Source organism: Lygodium microphyllum, chromosome 7, assembly GCF_053477565.2.
Source record: "Lygodium microphyllum isolate KBCC chromosome 7, Lygodium_microphyllum_v1.1.10, whole genome shotgun sequence".
Lineage (NCBI taxonomy): Eukaryota > Viridiplantae > Streptophyta > Polypodiopsida > Schizaeales > Lygodiaceae > Lygodium > Lygodium microphyllum.
Window position 1 is genome coordinate 46,409,309 of NC_141141.1, and position 10,756 is coordinate 46,420,064.

Here is a 10,756-nt window from a genome sequence, read left to right on the forward strand (position 1 = left end):
ATGTACATGTGCCAGATGAGTTGAGATCCAAGTTGGATCCAAAAGCTGAGAAGTGCATCTTTATTGGTTACTCTCTGCAGCAAAAAGGGTATAGATGCTATAACCCTTCTACTCGTAAGTTTACAGTGAGCAGAGATGTTGTTTTTGATGAGATGAGTAGCTGGTATAAACCAGTAAATGTGATTGATGATGTAGATGCACAAAATGGTAATGCTGCACAAAATTCACAGCAGCAGTCACAAAATATTAGTGGACCTGGAGCGTCCTCTAGTATTGGTTCACATTCTTCGCCATGGACAGGCAGATTGAGATCAAGAGAATCTTCTCAAAGTAATGCAGATAGTGGTATGCAGGTATCACGAAAAGGAAAAGAGAAGGTTGATCAGCCCATGTTTGATGTGAATGCAGGTCACTCTTATGTGGATGGTGAATCCAGTGGCTCAGAACACAGCATTGATGATGAGTTGGGTATTCCTTCTATTGTTACACCTGGAGTAAGGAAGACTAGGGATGTTTTGAGAGCACCTGGGAGTGAACCTACTTTGCGCAGGTCTACGAGAACTAGGTATCCTGTGGATAGGCTGAAATATGATGGATTTACAGCCACTCACTATGCATATATGGTGAAGGTGATACAGGAACCAGAACCCACTTCTTTTGAGCAAGCCATGGGAAAAGAAAAATGGGAGAAAGCCATGGATGAAGAAATGGATGCCTTGGAAGCAAATGCTACATGGGAGTTAGTACCTTTGCCTAAAGGTAAGAATGCAATTGGCTGTAAGTGGGTTTATAAGGTGAAGCACAATGCAGATGGTTCTGTGAACAGATACAAGGCAAGATTAGTAGTCAAGGGGTATGCACAAACATATGGCATTGACTATGAAGAAACATTTAGTCCGGTTGCAAGGATGGCAACCGTAAGAGCAGTCATTGCTATGGCTGCATCAAAGGGATGGTCTTTACATCAGATGGATGTAAAGAATGCCTTCTTGCATGGTGATTTGCAAGAAGAGGTCTATATGGAGCAGCCACCAGGTTATGTGCATGCTGTTCATCCTGAGTTTGTTTGCAGGTTGAAGAAAGCCTTGTATGGCTTGAAGCAAGCACCTAGAGCATGGTCTGACAAGATAGGACAGTATCTTGTCACTATTGGCTTTCAGATTTCCAAGGCAGATTTCTCACTTTATGTGAGAAAAACAGAGAAAGGTATTATGCTACTTGTCATTTATGTTGATGATTTGATTATGACAGGTGACAGTGATGAAGATATCCTTCATGTGAAAATGCTATTGAAGCAGAAGTTTGAGATGAAGGATTTGGGAGAGCTGCGTTATTTCTTGGGCATTGAGGTGATTAGATCACCAAGTGGGATACAGCTCTTGCAGAGGCAGTATGGATTGGACATGCTGTCCAAATATGGGATGACAGGCTGTAAGCCTATTTCAGTTCCTTTGGAGCAAAATGTAAAGCTGAGCACAGATGCAGGTGAGCTTCTAGAAGACCCTACTATGTACAGACGCATAGTAGGAAGTTTGATTTATATGACTATTACCAGGCCAGATTTGAGCTATGCTGTTGGATTGGTAAGTCAGTTTATGCAGGCTCCAAGGAAACCACATTTGGATGCGGCTAGACGCATACTTAGGTATGTGAAGTCCACATTGCAGTATGGACTATTTTATGAGACTGGGGTTCAGATACAGTTGCATGGATACACTGATGCTGATTGGGCTGGTAGTATTTCTGATAGACGATCTACCAGTGGATATGTATTCTCTTTTGGGAGTGCTGCAGTCACTTGGAGCAGCAAGAAACAGCCTACAGTTGCCTTGTCGAGCACAGAGGCTGAGTACAGGGGTGCAGCAATGGCTGCATGTGAGGTAGCTTGGTTGCATAAGCTACTTTATGATATGCATCAGTCTACAGATGGGCCAGTTGTCATTTATTGTGACAACATGAGTAGTATACACTTGGCAAATAACCCAGTCTATCATGCTAGAACAAAGCACATTGAGGTGCATTATCACTATGTGCGAGAGAGGGTTTTACTAGGTCTTATTGATCTAGTTTATGTCAGCACAGAGGATCAGGTAGCTGACATATTCACGAAGGCATTGGGCGCAGAGAAGCTGCGCAAGTTCAAAGACCTGCTTGGTGTGCAGGAATTGGGATTGAGCTCGAGGGGGAGTGTTGAGATATCGAGCTCCACTCGTGATACGCCAGGGTGACCATTGTGTATTTATGTCACCGACTTGTCAGTTGCAGATGCGGTTGGTACACCGCCCATGAATAATAGCCACATGATAGCTATCCTTATCTACTCTAGTTCGTGGCTCAGTTAGTATGCCACCTTAGTTAGTTGAGTTTGGTTTGAGACCCATATAGAGGGTTCTTCTATTTCTTTGTACTTGAGTTCTTTTGGCTTACACAACTAAGAAGAGGAAAACTGTTTTCAGCCTCCACCCTTGTGTGTCTTCCCCCATTGTGCAAGCAAGAAAGCTTCAAGCGAGACTCCTTCCTTCTCTCCCACAATCTTGACAGGGGCTTGGCCCCAAGATGCACCATGAACACATAAAGCGAATATGACACATAATCCACTCTTTTAATCGACCAATCCAGGAGATAATAGATAGTCTTCACTAAATACTCCCCAAAGGAACGAATCACTAACCCTACAATAGCTTAGGGTATCTCACCTCTTAAATGCAGGTCATTGTTCAAGAAAACAATTATTATGCATCCAAGATAATACCATGTGTTGCATGCAATGCAATTGTGTATGATTTAAAGTGCTCAAATAATTTTCTTATTGCCAACCAACATTGTGAAGGTACACAAACATTTCTTTTCATGCTTTTTCTCGAAATAAGATTCTTGTGTTTCCTAGGGTGATAACACCGAGCATGCTCATGCTACCGAACCCTCTGAATTTTAAACCACGTGTCCTATATGCCATGCATCAGAAAAAAATCAAAATTTAGCATGTTATAAGCCCTCAATAGTCCCCTTCTCTCCCTATCATTGGTTAAAATTGTGCATTTGGTGGTAGGTTTAGAGAGCATTTTAAATTGATATTTCCTTCGTAAAAGTAATAAACACCCACTTAAGCCTAGAGATAGGACTGATTTGAGACTCACCCTCATGCCTCAGCCTTATCATACATTCACAAATACAATTATTATTTTTCTCTATTTTTTGGATGTAATTTTTTTATTTTTTACTATTTATTTATTGATAAATATAATTTATTAATTTATTAATTTGGACTGATTGATCTTACTAGGAATTATTTTTATATTATATTCTATCCCATGTGAATACCATACTCACAAGAAAACCCCAAAATCATAGGATTTTCCTTAAAACCGCAATGTTGTAGATTTTACGTGTTTATAAAAATATTATTAGATAAACAATTTTTCTTGATTTCTTTAATATTTCTAATCAATCATAGCATTGACAACCAAATGCAACCATTTCCAACCATTTTCAAATAAAATTTATCATAAAACGATTAAATCTACGGCCTACACGTACAATCCTGCCTCATATTGTATGTATCTAGTGATTGGATGGCCGCACTGATGCTTTCCAACAGAACTGATGATACTTCCAACCTCAATCTATGATCTTTTACACGCCAGCATTGTCCCACGATCAAAATCTCTCCTCTCAACCTACCCCCTTCTCTCATAGAATTAACCATGGAAACATATGACAAGAGGAGACAGGAGAGAGAAAGACTAAAAACTAATCTCTTCATTTAGTACATCATTTTGTGATCTCATTCTTGCATTGGATGGTGAAGGAAATGTTCATCTTGCTGCCCTCTTGCCTCCCTTTGATGCCAATAGCCATAATAATCCATTTTTTAAATCAAGAAGGGGCGAAAAAAAAAGGTGCCCCTCTCCCCCCCATGATTCAATTTTGAGAGCTTTTAGCCTCTAATTAGCCTATTAGGGCTTTAAACACTAAGAAAAATAGTTCATATTCTAGTTTTCACACTATGTTAAAAGTGGTTTTATGCCGAATGGAGGCCCAAACAAACTTCGATTCGCGAATAGACGGGACAACTAACTTTGTGGCATCAAAATCTATCAAGTTGGCCTCCATCACAAACTTTTTGACTCCCAGATCACATAGCTAATCTATAATGCCAAAACTTGTGGGGATTAAATGGGGGTCAAATGAACTTTGATCGACAAACCGAGACACTTGCATTGGGTTCTTGACAACGAACTCTAGCTCGAAAAACACACGCTCCAAAAATCCACTCTCAAGGTCTTTCAATGGGTTGCAATCCTTGATAGTGGACATAGTCATGTGTCTCATTTTGACCTTTTCCAATGAGGAACAAGTTGTGCAAAATTCTTGAACCTAGGGATTAGCATGGGTACCCTAATTACTTGAAATCAGAGACAACACATTTAGAGATGAAGCTTTATTGTTTGGTTTACATCGTTATGAATTTATGAGATCTTCATGGATGTCAAATTACAAAGTTAGGGTGAAAGGATATACTTTGTTGGCCTAGTAGAAAGCCCTCTTCTCTCAAATATCAATAGTAGCAAGATCCTCTTCCTCTACTTGCAACATCAAGAGAAGGAGATGCAAGTCTAAAATCATCATAAGAATTAGTGTGCACAACATTAATCTCTTCAATCTTAGCGCCACACTTGCTAGGGACAATTCTACTATCATTAGTTTTGTCTTGTACTTTACCCTTGCCCTTTTCTTTATGCTTGTCTTTACACATTTTATGGCATTGCGGTTGAATACGCCCTTCTTTTTCACAATAATGAAAAGTCAATGAGAACTTACAACGGTAGCACTTACTATGAAACTATCCACGTGATTAAGAAACAAGAATGCTAAAATTCTCTACCATGAAGATCATTATCGGCCCTACCATTATTTCCTTTAACTCTCAAAGCATGAGAAGTACATGAAGCATCAACATTCTTATTACTAACCCCTTCAAATTGAATCAAGAGTGCACCCTTTACATCCTAACACTGTAACCCATCAGTAGGTATGTTGGCACACATAACAGTACGAAATGTACCCCATGATTCAAGTAGTGTATTTAAGAGGAACAAGAGAAGAAGAGTGCCGTTGGATTCAATCCCTTGTGAAGAAAAATGGTTGATAATGGAATGAAACTAAGTTAAATGGACTCACATAGAAGTGCCCTCCTCCATGTAAAGGTCCATGAGTTGGTTCAACCAATGCATTTTAGAAGTGGGGCTTTGTTTGTTATAGACATTGTAAATATTTTCCCACAATTTTCATATAGGCTACCCATCATAGACAACATTATAGAACACCTACTCTTAGAGTGAGATAATATGATGGTGGACTTACATAGCTCATCCAATTCAGCCCAATCCTCTACATCAATAAGTTTGGGCTTGACACCCTTATGTTTCAAGAGACTAACTAACATTTTCTACACTAGAACTTGCTAGATTTGGGCCTTCCACTAGCTGTAGTTGGTGCAATCCAACTTATCAATATTAAATATAGCACTATCATTCAAGCCACTAGCCCATAATGATGGCAAATAAGTGCACAAACTGTCAAAACATGCTGTTGTAATTACTATAAACAACCCTAGAATCATTGCTAAATCAAACCCAAAGCAAGAGGAATTGTGAAACGAAGATGTTGTCCACAAAGTATGACCAAAATAGAGTTAGAAAGAAGTGATTGCACTCATTAAATGATGCACAGTTTGCAATTACAGCTTGATGTAAATAAAGTATAGTAGTAAGAAAACCAAGCAAAAAATGAGCTATCACTCTGATATATGACAAATTGAAACTGCCACGTGATAGTCGACATCATGAGGGTTATGTATGAAATGCTAGCAACCAGCATGCATTAGACAAGCACCCAAAGCTATCAATTGTAATCTATTAGTATGAGAGTACATCAACTGACATAACCAACCATGCATGTAGTAGGTCATGGGGAGTAACTAAGGGGGCTTGCTAAATGCACAACTAATTGAGTGGGGTAGAAAAAGCTCAATAAGAAGCCAAGATAGGTGTATGCATAATTGCCAAGATCTAATAGAGATCGCTACAAGGCGGAGACAAGTGTCAACTCAGATTAACCCTCAAGGCATAAGCTGCAAACATATAGCATGTAAAGAGAGCATGTACATAAAGTAAATATCCCATTGTGTCAATAATAAAGCTCAATTTCATAGCCAAATGCTCAATGTAATATCCAAGTGTCAAGTAGCATCTCCCACTAGAACAAAAGTTGAATGCCAAACTAGCAAACAAAGCTCAAGACATCATGCAGAAGGCATCCATACATCCAAGATCATGTAGCATGTGATAGGAGCATAGAACTCAAGGTAACCTCAAGCTTGTAGGTGTAAAATAATCTAGCATTAAAGCATAGCACACATAGGAAGTGATAGCCCCAACAACATCCAAGGCAATGTATTCCAGCTCCAAAAGTGCAAATGTGGCCCAAATATGAAGCTCAAATTTTTGTCATATCATAGTCAAAAATGTTGTAGCAATGGCATCCAATATAATCCCGAAGTGGCATTAAGTGCTTCAATACATAGAACTACCCAAATAAGTGACAAGCTAGAAGAAATCACTACTAGTAGAAATCTTAGCATAAATTAACATATGTTAGCCCAACTTAAAGCTCAAAGAATATCCAAGCCTTGTCATAATATCCAGCATCATAGCCATGTCCACAATAAGCATCAATGAAGCTCGTGACATGAATTAGTGGCTATCCTTGTGTGAGTAACCAACATTGGTCATTACTCTTAGGCATTTAGCTGGGAGGATCAGATGAATAGTAGGTGCAAATTTCTCAACTTACGCGAACTAAAGTAGGTTGTGGCATATGTTGAAGAGTAGGGAGGGCCAATGTGGACTCCAAACAAGCCTTGGAGTGAAGACAAAGAGTTCAAGTAGCCCAAATGTCAACCAAAGCAATTGAAGAATGCTCTTGTGATGTCCAATGATTAGGCACCAATAACTTAAGAACATGTTGATCTACTGCTATGCTGGCTAGTCATAGGGATGCTCAAGAAGGCTTTAAAGTAGCCTCAATAATGGCCTAAAGTGTAACATTTCTGATTTTAAGTATGCATTCTTCGCATGAACCTCCTCTTAATAGGAGGTCATGAGGATAATTAAATGATTAATGGCAATTTTTAAAAAATATAATCCCTCTCTCCTCCAGCCGACTGCCATGTTGGAGGAGAAGGGAATAGCAAGGGGCGAGCAAGCTCCTTGCTGGAGCTTGCTGAAGGAAGGAGGCCATGAACTATGGCCGTGTGGGGGCAGGAAGAATCTCCTCCCTCAGCTATAAAAGCCATGAGAGGAGCCGTCGGGGGGGACACGGCCATCGAGAGAGAAGCCAACACACTGATACTGCTGTTGACGAGTGGGAGAGGGCCAGATTGCCGTCGTGTGTGTGAAGTGAAGCCAGGGGGGTGGTCGCGGCCGTGGAGCGAGAGTGGGAAGCCATCAAACTGTCTACATGCTGCCGTGAAGGAGGGGGCCGTCGGACTGTCGACACTGCCATCGAGAGGGAGGGGCCAAGCACTATTGTCTTCCTTCCGCCGTCACCACAGGGAAAAATGCCATCGTGATCTGCAGCCAGTCCTTTCCACCACGTGGGCTTCCACGTTCTTTTCAGAAGCTTTAGAGCTTATTAGGAAGCTTCTAAAAGCCTCCTAAGAAACCCCCCTTCATGTGGCCTATCTAAGCCCCTTTTCATATTACACTCCCCCTACAAATTGTCCTTGTAGGCCTTCACCTAGCCTTGTTCATGTGGGCGCGGTAAAACCCTTTCTTCCCCCCCACACAAAAATAACCCTCTTGAAGGTCTTATACACCCTTTTTCCCTCCTTTCTTTTCCACCAAGAGTTTTTTTTCCCCCCGGGATCCAAAGCCCCTTTTCGTGAGCCTTCTTATTGCCCTCTCAAGTGGGGTTTAAAAGCCCAATTACCCCATTGAAATCAAGCCCTTTTGCCCACTTTAGGCCGGGGTTTAAAGACCCTTTCTATGGGAAATCCCCACTCAAATTCATATGTACTTGCAGGCTCTTAAAAGCCCTTCCTATTGCCCTTCGCAAGCAGTCTCTTGTATCCTCAAAAATTGAGAACTTTCCCTTAGCATTTCCACAACATCATTCTTGACGGTTAAGGTCCTACTTCAAGGAGGAAACCTTTTAAAAACCGTTTCCGAAAGACGGTGCAAGCTGTCACAAAGGGGAACTACGCGTGCAAAGGAGATGGCCAAGGTCATAAATCAGCATCCAAGATGGAAAGGCTGCATTCGCAATGGCTCCTAAGAAAGCACAAGGCACAACCGTAGGAGGATCGTCTCCTAACATCCACATGGACATCTCACCACAAGTCCAGGTTTTTCTTCCTAATTTTTATTTATGTCATTATAATTCAATCGTGTGTGGATGATTTTTGGAGATAGGATGCATTTTTTGTCTTAAATACTTTGGTTAATTTAAAAGAAATAGCTCACAATGGAAGAGTTCAATCATTAGTATTTTTCAGTAAAATGAACAAAATAAAGGGAGCATAAATGCATTTCTAGCAAGTAGTTTTTTTTGCATTGCAATGAATTGAAATTAGATTAATGTCCATTTTTACAAAACGGAATTATGATAGTACACGTCGATTAAGCATGGAAGAAATAAACCGCATATTGCATTATTGAACATCTTTTTCGAAATAATTCCTAAAGAAAGTTGCTAGTAACCATAGGAAATTGCTAGGGTTGCATGAAGAAGATTTAACTCTAGACAAGTGGCCTAAAAACTTAAATCAACGAAAGAGTGTGTAAGTTCTGCATACGATAAATTCAATCGGAAATGAAAGTAGAAAAAGGCTGCATGTTCTAGGATGAATCTTGTTTGCATGTTATAGGATGATTAATTGGAATTAGGCTATAACTTAACCTATGCTCTGATCTTAAACCGAAAGGATAGGGTTTGAAAATCAACTTACGCTTAGAAAATGAATCATGTGGTTATGGAAATGGTACCGTAATTATCTTCAAGAATAGACATGTTAAAATTGGCATAAACCTAAACAGCTAAAACCGAGAGGTACTCGTTTAGAAAGGGTTAATTCAATGCAACATATCCCAAAGAGCTAACTAGGGTTAGCATGTTGAAGACATTACCTAGTCGCTTGTATTACCAAAGCTGAAACTCCTATACCCTAAACACTTGCCCACATTCATGGAATGTAGGGACAGTAGGACATACTTGCGAGAAAAGATCTAGGGTTTTTCCTAAGAATCTCTCGCTAAAAATATGAAACTCAGAACCCTAGGACCGACAATGTCGGCCTAATGCAATCAGGAAAGGATAGTTATATCTAATCATGATACCGTGATTAGAAGACATCATTGATGGATAGAATAGTCCCATAGTTTGATGCGACACTTGTGCAACAAGTTGTAGAGTCGCATGATCTTGTGATTGGATCACAAGGGAATGGCCAATTCCTTGGAATGAGGATGGCAGATTCTTATGCAAGTTATCTTGCAAGAGGATGAATAATCGTCCTAATATAGTATCTTTCTTGGGTAAAGATAATTGCTTGGAAGCAAAATACCAACCGATAAATTGGAATAACATATGAACTTAAGGTATTGATCAAGTCGGGTTAATAGGGTACGGCCCTAACCCAGGATATAGGGGATCTTGCCAAGTCGAATCTAATCCCAGATCGAGTGCTGGATGCATTCAAAAAGAAGGATTCACTCCTTACCAGTTGGCCAAAAATAATGACCAATGGAAATGATTGTGCTTGTAACAGATTTAAAAGCATTGTTTTGCTTTGTTTGATCAAAGAATTAAAGGATAAATGGATATCTAATGCTTCAAGTTGAAGGCCTGAAGGGAGAGGCAGCTTCAGTTACCCCCAACTTCCTGCTTGACCCTAACCAAGGGGGTTGTTAACCGCGCTGGGAAGGTGGACCGAACCCGCTGCGAGAGGTCTCTCTATTGAGTGCTACTTGGAGCAGGAGGATGCTTGGGTGCCAGGGGGGCTCTGGCCGTAAATCCCTCGCCTTCTGGGCCCTGCACAAGAGGCCAACGTGACTCCGGATTGGATCTCGAGGCCGGCATACTATTTTATGGGCAGAATCTTGGAGTAGTGATCCCCGTGGATTGCTGGATAGCCTTCGGGCAGACTATGGATAAGCCTACGGGCTGGACTTTATGTACTTCAAAGATAAATATGATAACCTGTTGAAAAGGAATTTGTTTGACATTGCTTTTCTATGTCAAGTGCTATGATAACGTGAAGGAACTAGTGCCTAACGGGCTAATTAAGGAAGCTGATTGTTACATGTACAACTAAATGTGTTAGGTAATTAAATAACTAAAACAACCCGAGAAAAGTACGGAGGATGTGGCTATAGGTCCGTCCTACGGATGGGTGGTCCCGGTTGGCCGAGAACTTTTCTCAATCATGATGGACAACGAGAAGATCGTTCAAAGGATATGAACAGAAAAGGATGCTGACCTAAAGTTTAGATTATAAATGATTCCGATTTACGTTGTTTTAGGGGAACGGAATGGGACTATGCCTTATGGCAGAGAGGTTGAGTTTCTCATCCCTCTCGTTTCCCATTCTCCTTGAACTAAGTGCAGCGTGAATCTGCTTCGAACCTGGCATTTCTGCGTAAAGTAGTTTGGTTGGGTTCGACACTACTTGCCATTAGGAAATGACCAATAGGGA